This window comes from Euphorbia lathyris, chromosome 3, assembly GCF_963576675.1.
Source record: "Euphorbia lathyris chromosome 3, ddEupLath1.1, whole genome shotgun sequence".
NCBI lineage: Eukaryota > Viridiplantae > Streptophyta > Magnoliopsida > Malpighiales > Euphorbiaceae > Euphorbia > Euphorbia lathyris.
This window is the reverse complement of record NC_088912.1, coordinates 33921253-33937311: the sequence shown is the minus strand read 5'-3', so window position 1 is coordinate 33937311 and position 16059 is coordinate 33921253.

Here is a 16059-nt window from a genome sequence, read left to right as displayed (position 1 = left end):
TGGACAAAACTACCGTTGGGGCAGTAAGAGGCAAGTTTGCCAGGGTTTGTATCGACATTGATCTTGCTAAGCCTCTTCTGTCTAAATTCTGTGTTCAGAATACGGTTTATCATATTGAATATGAAGGTATTCACAATATTTGCTATGAGTGTGGTATGTTTGGCCATACTTACGATGGTTCTCCTAAGAGAAAGAAGGTGGTTGAGGAGGTGATGGTGACTAATGAAGATAGAGTTGAGGAGAGTCACGGAGAAGGGAGGAATTTTGACCCCTGGATGCTGGCTAAAAGGTCGGTTAGAAGGAAGCCGCGGACAAATGTTATTCGAAATCAACCCCCTGATATCAGTAAGGAGATGGATTCTCTCCAAATTGCTCCTGAGATCAAGGTCAGGCCCCCCGACATCAAGACTGGTTCTGGTGTTGTATCGGTCCCCGCTTCAGGGTCAAGATTCGGGGTCCTGTCTATTGAGGATGGCCAGGATTCGGATTTCTCTAATGAGCATATGGAGTTAAGCATGCCGGGGTTAGAATCTGCTGAGCCAGCTGCCATCTTAGGTGACTCTGTAAATCCTCTGTTTGACTCAACTGGAAAAATGAAGAACAATGAGGTTAGTAATTCGAAAACTCATGTTGATGTGTCAAATGGAAAGGCTATGGGAGTCAATAAGTTGAATATGAAGAAACCTAAACCTAAGGTTAATCATAAAAAGAACCATGTTTCTTTGGACTCTTGGGATAAAAGGGGGCCTGCTGGCACCTCTTCAAGGCTCTCAGGAGCCCCTAATAAATACCTGGTCTAGGGTTTGGGCCTGTGGTCAGTAGTCTTCCTTTCTGATGGACCTTTTTGTTTGGAATGTTAGAGGTGCGACTAGTAAGGCTACCCACATCCATGTTAAAGATTTAATTAAACAATTTAATCCTTCTTGTTTTGCATTGCTTGAAACCAAGATTAGTGGTTGCAAAGCAGATGAGGTGGTTAGAAATTTTAAGAATTGGAGTTATGTCAGATCTGAGGCTACTGGTCAGGCCAGGGGGATTTGGTTTTTTTGGAAGCCAGATCGTGGTAAATTTGATATTATCAGTATGGATAAACAATTTATTCATAGTAAGGTTTGTTACCCTGGTAATAAACCCTTCTTTCTCACCTTTGTTTATGTCGATCCTGTTATGGCTAACCGTAAAAGGTTGTGGGAGATCCTGTATTCTATGACTACAAGCATGGTGGATGCTTGGATGGTGGCTGGGGACTTTAATGATATTGCCCTTATGAGTGATCAAAAAGGGGGTGGAAACCATTATGTGAACCAGTGCCTCAATCATAAGCAGAATATGGATTTATGTGGGCCGTCTGATCTGGGAGCCACTGGTCACAAGTTTACTTGGAAACGCAATAGCGTGTTTGTTCGTTTGGACAAAGTTTATGCGAATGTTGCTGCGATTTATAGATTCCCCGAAGTGAATGTGCTGAATCTTCCTTTCCGCCACTCTGATCATTGTCCTATCCTTGTTAAGCTGGTTAAATGTCATCGGCCTAAAGGGGATAGACCCTTTAGGTACCAGATGGCTTGGGAGTCCCATCCTGAGTTTAAAAACTTTGTTCATGACAATTGGCAGCCTCATTCCAATGTTCTCCTTGCCGTTGAGGGGTTTAGAAGGAATGTGGTGGGATGGAATAAAAACATCTTTGGCCACATTATCAGAAGAAAGAATAAACTTTTAAGAAGAATCGAGGGCATTCAACGCTGTTTGGAGATCCGTTTCGATCACAGTCTGAATTGTCATCTTAGATCTCTCTAGAACGAGTTGGAAGCTGTGCTGAGACATGAAGAGCTTCTTTGGTTTTAGAAATCCAGAATGGCTTGGATTAAGGATGGAGACCGGAATACCAGGTTTTTCCACATTTCTATTATTATTAGAAGGCAGAGGAATCAGATCGATGCTATCAAAGATTCTAATGGTGATTGGGTCTATGAGGAGGAAGATATTCGTCGTTTGGCCCTTGACTTTTATAAAGACTTATTTAAAGAGGATTGTGTGGATCTGGACAAAGCCCTTTCTGGGATTTCTTTTCCTAGCTTGGAGGAGGAAACTATTAAGGAAGCTTTCCATCCTATTGACCAGGAAGAGATTGATTTGGCTTTCTCTAGTATTGGAGCTACTAAGGCTCCTGGGATTGATGGTATTCCTGCTAGCTTTTATCACAAACACTGGGTAACTGTGAAGGAAGGCATTTACAATTTTGTTAAAGGTGTTTTTGGTGGATCCAACGATATTAGGCTGGTGAATAAAACCCTTCTGGTTCTGATCCCTAAAGTTGAGAAACCTTCCTCCTTTTTACAAATGAGGCCGATTAGTCTTTGCAATGTATTGTACAAAGCTATTACTAAAATAGTGGCGAATAAAATCCGGTGTATTCTTCCTAAGATTATTAGCCAGAATCAAAGCAGTTTTGTTCCTGGCAAACAGATGATGGATAATGTGGTTATTGCCCAGGAGATGGTGCACTCCATGAAGATGAAGAAGGGTAAGAAAGGTATTGTGGCTCTCACACTGGATCTGGAGAAAGCTTCTGACCGGTTAAACTGGAGTTTTCTTATGGATAGTTTAAAGAGAGCTGGTATCCCGGATAACTGGAGGAGATTGATTGAGGATTGCATTTCTTCTCTAGTTTTTCATGTTTTGATCAATGGAGACATGTCTAATGAGTTCTCTCCTTCCAGGGGGATCCGTCAAGGGAACCCTTGAAGGAAAATAGGCTAACGTTTGGCAGCGGAAATATAAAATTTTTAACCTATTTCCATTAACCCAAGATCCGTTAATCGTTATTTCATATAAAGAGGGATAGAAAGAAATACCTTTTAGAAGTTCTATCTACCGTTGCAAACGAAGTGCCCACAACTCTTACTTCGAGTTCCCAAGCACAAAACAAACAATTGAAGAACAAGTTAGAATTCAACCGTATTTAACAACCAAAATAGATTGTCTCTAATTAATCAACACAAGATCAAGGATAAAGAGAAAAGAGATGTAATCAATTGAACGGAAGGAAACAGTGGATAATCTCGTCCTTATGGTGTGGGTCGAAAATTCTCTCTCCCGGTTTAGTATGTGTATTTCGAAAATTGCACATAAGGGGGTATTTATATTCTCTTGTATCTAAACCCTAGTTAGATAGAATTAGGTTACTGAATAAGAATTTAATTCGGAATATAATTCTTATTTATTATCTATAATTATATCTTAAATATAAAGATAATAATAGTAACCTTATAGGATAATAATAGGAGCAATTTAATCGAATTAAAACTCCTAACTTATTTATCCTTTAATTAATTTAATTCAAAATCATAATCTAATTAGGATTGTTAAAATAAAATTATATTATTCATGTATTTTATACATGAAAATCGCCCCACCCTATGTACTGGGCCTTAGTGGACTCAGTTGGGCTTCCATCAATTAATTAACATTCGTTTCTCTTTTGGGTTCCAAGTCTTATGTGTGACCCATTAGGTTCTTATTGCTTCTAGCCGTATGCAACTATTAAATTAATTTTCACAGAATTATATTTAATCTTTGCATAATGGAATGAGTACGCAAAATGTGATTAGCAAATCTGAAACATTCCCCTAGAGCTATAAGAAGACAGGTTGATTCTGTCGTTGACCTTTCCGTATTAGTTACATTATAATTCGATCCTTTATCAACTACATCCTTGAACTGAATCTTATGACTATGGATAATGTCAAGTCACATATAGCGAGACGTTCGTTTTACTTGTACAGGCCGAGTCAACTCTGTTGAAACCCCTTTCCATAAGATTTTGATTTGACAAAATCATCCATGATTAAGAAACAATTAAATTTAAGTGCTTTATTTTAATTGTACTAATCCGTTTGTTCAATGTTGAGTATAAATATAAATATAAAAAGATGTAAAAGTAAAACAGGACAAAGTCAGCATGAGATGACAGAACAAGCTAAGCGGAATAATACTCAGTATAGAAGTCTCATGATCAAGCTGAGTGGAAACGAACCCAGCATCAAAAGATTGAGGCTTAAAATCCAACAGAGCTTATTGAGATAGAACTCAGCATGAGAAGCCGTCTTAACAACTGTCTTACGAAGATGAGCTAACTAAAACATAACTCAGCATAGAAGTTGCCAAAGATAATGAAAAAGCTGAGTGAATCCTCAGGACAGCATGAAAGAGTTGCTTGCAAGACGACAAAGATTGCCGACCCTCTGCGTCAATAATTGAAACCTTTGAATAACGTAAAAGACACATTCTGAGATGTATGGGTCAATGGATTATTGGTAAAAGACAACTGGCACAAAAAGACAAGTTTGCAAGATAATGACAAACCTGGCATCTGAAGAAATCAGAGGAAAAGGATTGGCCTGAGAATTTTGAAGCTGACCAGAGGTTGTCTCCTAAAAGAGCCGTTTTAACATTAACGGCTATATCATTTCAAAATGATCAGATTCCAGATTTTCTCCTATATAAGGACAATCAAAATCCCTGGATCATTGCCGATTGAAAAAAACAAAAAGTACAAGAGAGAAAAGATACAAAAGCACTTAGATACAAAAAGAGATCTTACACCCATCTTCCATTCTTTGTGTAAATGCTAGAGTGATTACTTGTAATCTTCTAAAGTGTTCTTTATTTGAAAAGGAACAAGTGTTTATCAATTGTAACATTGAGAACGTTGTGCTGAGTGTTTGGTTGTAAACATTCAGTGGTAGAGAAATCTAGGTGCTGGGTTGTAGTGTTGGTCCCTAGTAATTAGTTTCAAGGGGGGGTTAGGAACTAATATAACTTTTTCGCGTTTAATTATGCTGACTAGAAGTTATTTTGGGAGTTTGTTAACTCAGCTTTTGGTTAGCTTGGTGAGATATGTTCCAAGACAGCTTTGGTCAGATGTTGACTAAAGTTGTTTTCTTGTAAGTTAGGAATTGACACTTTTGGAGGTCAGCTACTAACTCAGCACCACTTATTTACTCAAGGTCAGCTTAGGCAATTTATATGCTGAGTAAATAAAGCAAACAACACATGCAATATAAGAGAGAGTTCAGAGATTACTCAGTATCACTTATCCTGGTTCGGCCTCTCTGCCTACGTCCAGAGTCCTCCGGGCTTTTTGAATCCAATATTGAGCTCTTTAACGGTAGAGCACAAACCAATTGCAAGGCAGTTGAATATGCAAGAGTACCTTCCTCTATTCGTCTACTCAACTCCTACTAAGTGCTATAACCCAACACCTAGATTTCACTACCACTGAATGCTTACAGCCAAGCACTCAGCTTAACACTCTCAATATTCCTATTGATCACAAACTTGTTCTTTTTCAACTAAAGAACACTTTAGATGATTACAAAGCAATCAATCTAGCATTTACACAGAGAATAGAAAAGTTGGTGTAAGATCTTTTTGTATTTGAGTGCTTTTAAGATTTTCTCTCTTTGTATTTTTCTCTTAATACTTCGGTTGTTATCCAAGGTTCTTCATTGTCCTTTTATAGAAGCAAAACTACAGATTTGGATCGTTTGAATTGTTGTTACCATTAATACCAAAACGGCTCTTTTGGGGGACAGATTCTGGTGAGCTTCAGTCTGTTCCGCCATTCCCTTCCTCTGTTTTCTTCAGGCGTCAGGTTTTGTCTTCTTGCATCAGACTTGTCTTTTTGTGCCAGTTGTCTTTTACCAATAATCCATTGACCCATGATTCTTGGAATTAGTCTTCTTTGTATTTTCGAGGCTTTAATTATTGGTGCAGAAGATTGGCAGACTTTGTCCTTTAGTGAACGGATCTTTCATGCTGTCCTGACTGTCACTCAGCTTCATTCGTTATCTTCGAATGTTCTACTTCCATGCTGAGTTCCTTCTTAGTCAACTTCGTTTTGGCGACTTTGAAGGAAGCTTCTGATGCTAAGTTCTACTCCACTCAGCTTCTCATACTTTCATGCTGAGTTCCATTTAACTCAGCTTTGGCTTATGCTGACTTCTGACCTGTCTTACTTTGTATATATATTTTTGCACTCAATATTGAACAAACACATTAGTACAATTAAATCAAAGCATTTAAATTTAACTGCCTCTTAATCATGGATGATTTTGTCAAATCAAAATCTTGTGGAAAGTTGTTTCAACAAACTCCCCCATTTTGATGTTGGCAAAATACATAATTATGGAACTCAGTTATAAGTTACCCCATGATCGATATTTTTGAAATAACTCCCCCGTAAGGGTTGCACATATTGTCTTAACTTAAACCTTCCAAGGTTTAATTGAATTATCTTTAAGACACTTGTGTATGCTGACTTAGTTTAATGTTGGATTTTTCAAGATCTGATCTTTTTGAATTTTAAGTCAGCTTTCAAAAATATTAGAAGTATGTTGTTACTCAGTTTATTACCTAAGTGTTTTAGTGTTAATGTATACTGAGTATTTTTTTACTTCTTAATTTGTTTGTTCAATTTTATCGACTATATTGAGAAAATAGTACTTGGCATAGATTGAACACAGAAAAGCAAACACATAAAATCAAACGCATATGTGGAGGTTTCTATGCTAAGTTCTAAACATATACTAGAATATATCTAGTTCTTCTTTTTCTTCTTCTGAGCTTGGTGGTCATCTTGAGCTATTCCTTTCCCTTTGTCTTTACTTCCTGAAGCATTACCTGCAGGCTGAGTTCCTCCTTGACTTGTCTCCCCCATTTTGCCATTATCGGGCTTATAAAGGAAGGTTTCATTTCGAGCTGCAGTGGAGAGATAATGGGAGTAGCGCTGAAGCCTCTTTGTGCTTTCACCCAAACCATCAATAACAGGAACACTGTCATCCTGGACATGCCGAGGAACCCGGAGGGAGCTGCTGATCATGCTAAGTAGGCATTCATGGGATTTGCTCAGCCAGGTGAGCGAGCTTGTGATCTGACCAAAAGATTGATGGTACAGCTTTAGCAAGGCAGAATCATAAAACATGCGCTGGGCATTGTTGATGCGCATTGCCTTCATTATAGCTTGTGAAAAGCTCAAGAGTTCACTGTTGGAGACTGGATCAACATCCATCTGTGCTCTGTTGATGTTGAGTAGGCTGACTGCTTCACTCAGTTGGTCAATTGTACACTGAGAAGAGGAAGATACTAAGTCACGCGTACTGGTCAGCTCAGCATTAAGCTTGGTAAAGCATTGTTGAAGTTCGGCAGAGGTGGCAAACTCAGCATTGCCAGGTGCGCTCGATTTGGTCAGTTCTTCAGTTAACTTGGTAAAATATCCTTGAAGTTCAGTAGAAGTGGCATACCCTGGATTGACTTCCGTCAGCTGTTGAATTTTGCCTTCAAGCGAATTCATATGGTTTGCCATTGTGAGCACCAATTTGGTCAGTTTTGCTATTTGATCTTGATTGGGTTGCTGAGTTTGAACCGTAATTATGATACTAACCAGATCCTTCAGTCCTCTGAGTTCATTGAGAAGCTGAGTGATACCTGACAATTGGGAGGACTCAGCTTGAGTAGATGGATTAGCATCAGCTTGAGGAAGGTTCAAATCTTGAAGCAAGGACTGAGCAGAAGCAATGATACGGCATCCTGACTCAGTGGCATTCAAGTATGTGAATGTAGCAGCATGAGACTCAAAGGCTGGTATTGAGCTTGATGGTGGTGGAGGAGTTGGCTCTTTGCCAAATTGAGTACCTTGATTGGTATCTGGACTTTGATTGATTTCAGGAGCTGGGTCGTCAACATGCTGAGTTGGAGGTGGAGTTTGATTAGGCATGTTGACCTGCTCAACGTGAATGGGTGAAGTTGAAGCAGGATTTGATCCATCTTGAGCAGCTTGGATTGGATCTTCAGGGGTTTTGGCTTGTTCCTCATCCTGAGTAACAGAGGCTTGTTTTTGTATGGGATCTGCTGGAGGTGACTCAGTCTCAGCATCATTCGAGAAATACTGGAACTGGATTTTGGAGAGGTCAGTCTCAATCTCATCAACAGGAAAGTCGTCCATAAGATCAATTTGTTTTTGTGCCTTCTTTTTGAGTCTTCATCGTGTCTCAGCTCTTGGCGGTGAAGGGTCAGCTCGAATACCTTCACTGGACTCAGTATCAACTGTTTCCTCTTCTACAGTTGGATTCTCCTGTTGCTCAGCCTGATCCTCAACAGCAACACTTTTTCCTTCTTCAACTCTCTGCTCAACATCATCCTGAGGTTGCTCAACATTAGTAGGTTCTTTTTGCTCAGTATGAACTTCATCCTCAGTATGAGTTTCAACTTCCCTTTTTTTCTCAGCTTGTTTTTCTAGGTCAGTTCCATGACCTTCAGAGACAGCCCAATCTAAGGGAGTAGCTTCAACTGTCTTTAAGGTATTAACCTTCTTCCTCTTCATCAAGGGGGATTCTGGAGTTTCCTCTTCTTCATTTTCAGGCCCTTCTGGCCTCTTTCTCTTCTCTGCTGACTCAGCTTTTTCCTTAGCCTTGTCAGCTTTAACCTTTTCTTGAGACAACAGCCTCACTTTCTTTGGAACAGTATGAATGTATTTGGAGCAAGTCTCAAGAGCCTTCCTCTTCTTCTTCTTCTTCTCGGGCTGAGCTGTCTTAGGGGACCCAGCATGAGCCTCCTCTTCTCTTTCTGGCTCAGTTTCAAGCTCAACTTCTAGTTGCTCAGCTCCTTCATTTTCCTCAGCATCTCCAACTTCTTCATAGCCTTTCAAGGGTTGATTGTACAACAATCCATCCAGCAGAACTGCAGTGATTTCACTCCCCAGGCTACTTGTTTCATTTATCGTCTCGATATGCTTGTCCTCGAGAATTTTTGTGATTACAGAGCCCAAGCGGAGTTTCTTACCACCTCGTTGAAGAGCTCCAACTAAGAAGACGGGAAGATTGAGCGGAGTGTAGGTCAGCATGTGCCATATGAAGCACTGCTCAAAGTTAGAGGTAGATGAAGCTGAGCTGAGTTTGGGGAAGATAAAGTTGGTCAGCATGTAGTGGACCATCTTCTGTTCTTTCGCCATACAGGTGCTGGGTATTTCACCTTTATGATCCTTGGGTTTACAGAACCCCTTGATCTTCTCAACCTTGTCTTTTGGCACTTTCTCCTTTATTGTTCTAAACTCTATTCCTTCATCTGGTAAATTTAGCAAGGTAGCTAGATAGGCAGGGGTTATTGTGATTTTCTGACCTTTGATCGTGGTCTCCAAATAATCGAAATCATCTTCATCAACATATAGGTTCGAGTAGAATTCCCGTACTAACCTAGGGTAGGTTGTTCCCGAGAGAGAGAAGAGACCAGTCCACTTGTTCTTCTCGATCCAGTCACAGAATGGTTTCTCAGAGGTGACGAATCCTAGAGAGAACCATCTGCATTTCAGAACCTCTAGATTGTTGACCTTTTTGTGTACTTTGATCATCTTTCTTTCTATTTGCGTCGAAGGACCCGCGGGGTCAGCCTGAGTGGGTTTGCTTGAGGTTTGAGTTGTGAGTTTAGGGGTTTCGTTCTTCCCGGAAGCCATTGTTAAGGATGAAGGTTTTGAGGTTTAAGGGAGAGAGAGGAATTCGATTATAGAAGTTCGTAGGCGTAAAGAGTAGTGAGTGGGGATCCTACCACTTTTTATATTAGATTTTCGGCGGCCCTGTTCAATTAACTAGCCGTTTTGCCTAGGGACGTTCAACCGACAAGGATTCTGTCATTTAAGACATCTTCGGCGCATGGGATATGTCATTAAAGTGCGTCTTTCCAAGGTGCCAGTAGTTACACGTGTAGGCATTTATTTTACGCGAGTGGGTTTCTACGGGGTTTCCCTAGAATTTGAAACATTCGCGATGTTGAGTGCCTGGCTTTCATGAATTTTCTATCTCTAAATAACTCAACATACGTCAATCACTCAGCATGTTCATCAACTCAGCATAGGGTGATTACTCAATATGTTTATCTACTCAGTATAGGATATTTACTCAACATTTGTATCTACTCAGTATAATCACTCAATGTATATGTCAATTCAGCATGCGGTTATTTTTCTATTTTTAAGCTTAGTAAGGAGTAGGTATTAATTGTTAATTTACTTAGCATGGCATTTGCACAATCATTCAAATTTCCACTCAACATAGCAATCACTCAATCATTCAATTATACAGTTTTATTTAGAGTGGATTTGACATACCAACGGCTTCCCTTAGTGTATTGAATTATTCTCGTGCCAAGGGCTTAGTGAAGATATCTGCAAGCTGATCATTTGTTGGCATATAGGTCATCTTGATCTCATATTTTAGTACATGGTCTCTGATGAAGTGATGTCTTATGCTAACATGCTTCATCCTGTTGTGTTGGACTGGATTCTTAGATAGATCAATGGCACTTTTGTTGTCACATTTGATCTCTATTGTCTTTATTTTGACTCCATAATCCTCAAGCTGTTGCTTTATCCATAGGACTTGTGCAACACAGCTTCCAACAGCCACGTACTCAGCTTCGGTTGTAGACAGGGCTACGGATGATTACTTCTTACTGAACCAAGATACTAGACAGCTTCCGAGGAAATGACATCCTCCCGAAGTACTCTTCCGTTCTAGCTTATCTCGTCCATAGTCAGCATCAGTGTATCCGATGAGTGTGAAGTCATTTGAAGTTGGATACCATAGACATGCATCAATTGAGCTCTGCAAGTATCTAAAAATTCTTTTTACAGCAATTAAGTGAGATTCCCTTGGGTCAGCTTGATATCTTGCACAATAGCATACTGAGTACTGAATATCAGGTCTACTAGCTGTGAGATAGAGTAAGGAACCTATCATACCTCGATAGAGTTTACTAATCAACTGACTTACTCTTCTCATCCTTGCATAGAACAGTATCAGTACCCATGGGGGTTGATATTGGTTTGCAATCTACCATGTTGAATTTCTTTAACATTTCCTTGGTGTACTTAGACTGACTTATAAAGATGCCATTCTTACCTTGCTTGATTTGAAGTCCAAGGAAGAAGTTGAGTTCACCCATCATAGACATTTCAAACTCAGTTTGCATCTGTTGGCTAAATTCTTTGCACAAAGATTCGTCAGTAGCACCAAATATTATATCATCTACATATATCTGTGCAAGTAGGGTATGCTTACCATTTTTCTTAATAAACAAGGTTGTGTCAGCTTTTCCCCTGACATAGTTCCTGGTCAGCAGGAAATTGGTCAACCTCTCATACCAAGCTCTTGGAGCTTGCTTTAGGCCGTACAAGGCCTTTTTGAGTTTATAAACGTGGTTTGGAAACTTTGGATCTTCAAACCCAGGAGGTTGATTAACATATACCTCTTCGTTTATAAAGCCATTAAGAAATGCACTTTTTACATCCATTTGGTATAGTTTAAAATTCATGAAACTAGCATAGGCACACAATATACGTATAGCTTCTAGCCTAGCAACAGGTGCGGATGTTTCTCCATAGTCTATACCCTCTGTTGAAACACCTTTCCACAAGATTTTGATTTGACAAAATCATCCATGATTAAGAGGCAATTAAATTTAGATGCTTTGATTTGATTGTACTAATATGGTTGTTAAATCTTGAGTGCAAAAATATATAAAGTAAGGACATGACAAAAGTCAGCAAAAGCAAAGCTGAGTAGAAAGGAACTCAGCATGCCAGAATAAAAGCTGAGTGGAGCTAAAATTCAGAAACAAAACGAAGCTGACTAAAGCTGAAGACTTCTTCAGGAGCGGTTAAACAAAATGAAGCTGACCTTGTATGAACTCAGCATGAACCGTGAAACATTCGAAAAGAACACACAAAGCTGAGTAACAGTCAGGACAGCATAAAGGATTCGCTCACAAAAAGACAAAGTATGCAGATCTTCTGCACCAATAATTGGAACCTCGAAGACACCTAAAAGACTAATTCCGAGAGTCATGGGACGTTGGATTATTGGAAATAGACAACTGGCACAAACAAACAAACCAGACGCTAGAAGACAAACCTGACGCCTGAAGAAAATAGAGAAAGGGAATGGAGGTGCAGTCTGAATCTTTCCAGAGATTGTTCCCCAAAAGAGTCGTTTTGGTGGCAACGGTCAAGACATTTCAAAACGATCAAATCCACAGGTTTTCGTCTATAAAAGGACAATCGAAGAACCAAAATAAAAATAAAGAACTGAAGCATCAAAAGAAAAATACAAGAGAGAAAGTTTCAAAATCACTCAAATACAAAAAGTATCCTACACTGACGTTTCTATTCTATGTGTAAATGCTAGATTGAGTTGTAATCATCTAAAGTGTTCTTTAGGTAAAAAAAAAGGAACAAGTCTGTGATCAATAGAAATATTGAGAGTGTAAAGCTGAGTGCTTGGTTGTAAGCATTTCAGTAGTAGAGAAATCTAGGTGCTGGGTTGTAGCACTTAGTAGGAGTTGAGTAGACGAACAGAGGAAGGTACTCTTGCATATTCAACTGCCTTGTAATTGGTTTGTGCTCTACCTTTAAAGAGCTCAGTATTGGATTCAAAAAGCCCGGAGGACTCTGGGGACTGGACGTAGGCAGAGAGGCCGAACCAGGATAAGTGATACTGAGTAATCTCTAAACTCTCTCTGATAACTGCATTTGTTGTTTGCCTTATTTACTCAGCATATAAATTGTTTAAGCTGATCCTGAGTAAGTAAGTGGTGCTGAGTTAGAAGCTGACCTTCAAGAGTGTCAATTCCTAACTCTCAAGGAAACAACCTTGGTCAACATCTGACTAAAGCTGTCCTGTGATATATCTCACCAAGCTGACCAAAGGTTGAGTTAATAAACTCTCAAAATAACTTCTGGTCAGCTCAGTTAGAACACGAAAAAATTATATTAGTTCCTAACCCCCCCTTGGAACTAATTACCAGGGACCAACAAGTGGTATCAGAGCTAAAGCTCACTACTCAAAGATTTAACAATCTTGAGCTGATCCCTAAAAATGGGTGAGAATAGCACTCGTTTCCTTCCTGGAAACCAAACAACACAGATACTCCCTGAGGGATTATCAATCACTAGACCACCCCTATTCTTTGGATCAAATTATACATTCTGGAAGAATAGGATGAAGAACTTTATTCAAGCCACAAACATGAGTGCATGGCTTGCAATTGTGCAAGGTCCACATGTGCCATACAAAACTATTAACAATGAGAAAATTGTTAAAAGTGAGGATGAGTGGACAGAGGATGACCTCAGAAAACTACAAAATAATGTTTCGGCTATAAACATGCTTCACTGTGCGTTAGATGCTGCAGAATACAATAAGATTTCAGGTTGTGAGTCAGCACATGAGATTTGGAAGAAGCTTGAAGTAACCTATGAAGGCACAAGCAAAGTTAAGGAATCTAAAGTCAATCAACATATGAGACTCTATGAGCTGTTTGAGATGAAGGAGAATGAAGACATCTCAGAAATGAACGCAAGGTTCACAAACATTATAAATGAACTAAAAAGGCTTGGAAAGAACTTCACTGAAGAAGAACAAGTGAAGAAAATTCTGAGAAGTCTGCCCAAGAGCTGGCAAGCAAAGAAAACAGCCGTAGAAGAAGCCCAAGACTTGACTACCTACAAATATGATGAGCTGATCGGATCCTTGCTGACCCATGAAATCTCTATGAAAAACTTTGAAACTAAAGAAAAAGAAAAATCAGAAGATAAGAAACAAAAATCTCTTGTCATGAAAGCAGACTCAACTGAAGCGGAGTCAACCGATGATGAGGAATTAGCCATGTTCACCAGAAAGATGAAAAAGCTATTCAGGAGAAATGACAGAAATGGCAAAAGATCATTTAGAAGAAATGATAGGTACAAAGCTGAGTCAAGTGACAAGTACAAGAAAGACAGTTCAAAATCTGTCACATGTTTTGAGTGTCATCAAACCGGGCACATCAAGTCAAGCTGTCCCAACCTCAAAAAAGAGAAGAAGGGAAGCAAAAAGGCTATGGTAGCTACATGGAGTGACAGTGATGAGTCAACATCATCTGAAGCTGAGCAAAATGAAACAGCCAACCTATGTTTTATGGCAGATGATGGAGCTGACCAATCCCAATCTGAGCATGATGACCTTTCTGATGAAACTGACCAAGAAAATCACAACAATGAGGTAACATCTTTACTTTTGCTTAGAAATGAAATGGTGAATGCCCTGAGTGACTTATATACACTAACTAAGAAGTGTAACGAAAAGATTAAGGCACTCAGCAGGTGCTGTGATGAGATTGAAGAGGTCAAGCTGAGTGACCTCCGAAATCTTCTCCAGGACAACTCTGACTTGCATACCAACATGCAAATCTTACATAAGTTTGTCACGGAGGTTCAATCTGAGTCAAAGAAACTTAGAAAGGATATCACAACATTACAGAGTCAAGGGAAGGGCTCAATCAGAAATAAAGCTCATGCTGAGTACGCAAATAATAGTCAGCATAAGCAAGTCACTCAATGTGAATGTTGTGGAAAACGGGGACACACAAAGGATGTGTGTTGGCATAACAAGCGGACTGTCCAATGTGACTTCTGCGGAAGAAAAGGGCATACCATAAAAGTATGTTGGCATGCCCAACACAATAATGTTGACTATACTCGGTTTAACCCACAAAGGGTACCTTTTTGTGACTTCTGTGGTAAACCAGGCCACACCATAATAGTTTGCCGTCATAAGTTAAAACATGACTTTGCACCTGTCTATACTAACAAGAAAGGACCCAAAAGAAATTGGGTACCTAAAAATGAATAGTTTAAACTGCAGGTCAGCTTGACATGCGTGGATAAGTCAAAACTATGGTATATAGACAGCGCATGCTCAAGGCATATGACAGGTGATGAAACTCAGTTCATCACACTAGAGCTTAAACGAGGTGGAAGTGTAAGCTTTGGAGACAACAAGAAGGGTAAGATAGTCGGCTCAGGTACTATCGGAGGTAACCCAACTATTGAGTCTGTCTCCTTAGTTGAAGGTCTCAAATAGAATCTGCTGAGTGTAGCTCAGCTTTGCAAGAGCGGCAGAAGGGTTGTATTTGATGATACTAAGTGTCAAATACTCGAGGGAAATACAAATGAATTCATTTTAACTGCCCCTCGTGTAGAAAATGTATACATGTTAAACTTAGAAAAACAGTTTTCTAAAAACATATGCTTAGTGTCTAAAGATGACAACTCCTGGCTATGGCATAGAAGACTTGGGCATGTCAGCATGGACCTTCTTGCCAAATTAGCTAGAAAGCAATTAGTTGAGGGATTACCCAAACTAAAGTTTGAAAAAGATCAACTATGTAAAGCCTGTCAGCAAGGCAAACAAACTAAAAAGTCATTCCATAGTAAAAACATCGTCTCAACCAAAAGGCCATTGGAATTATTACACTTGGATCTTTTCGGACCTATCCAGCCACTCAGCTTGGGAGGTAAGAAATTTTCCTTGGTTATTGTAGATGATTTCTCTCGGTACACTTGGATCATCTTGCTAAATAGCAAGGATGAAACCTTTGAGATGTTCACCACATTGATCAAAAAGCTTGAAAATGACAAAGACCTAAAAGTAGCTCACATTAGAAGCGACAATGGTGGAGAATTCAAAAACCAACAGTTTGATGAATTCTGTGAAACTTGTGGTATTGACCACAACTTCTCTGCTCCTAGAACACCTCAACAGAATGGGGTTGTTGAAAGGAAAAATAGAACCATTGTCGAAATAGCTAGGACAATGCTGAGTGAAAATAGGCTTCCAAAGTACTTCTGGGGTGAAGCTGTTCACACGGCATGTTATATACTGAATAGGGCTCTAGTAAGACCTATACTCAAGAAAACCCCATATGAAATTTGGAAAGGTCGAAAGCCCAACATTGGATACTTTCGTGCCTTTGGTTGTAAATGTTTTATACTCAATACAAAAGACAATCTTGCTAAATTTGATGCCAAAGCTGATGAGGCGATCTTTTTAGGGTACTCAGCAAACAGTAAAGCATATAGAGTATTTAATAAAAGAACCCAGATTGTAGAAGAGTCTGTACATGTTGAGTTCGATGAAACTAACCCTACAGGTAAGTTAGTTCAGCCTGAAGAAGATGAACCAGGCTCAG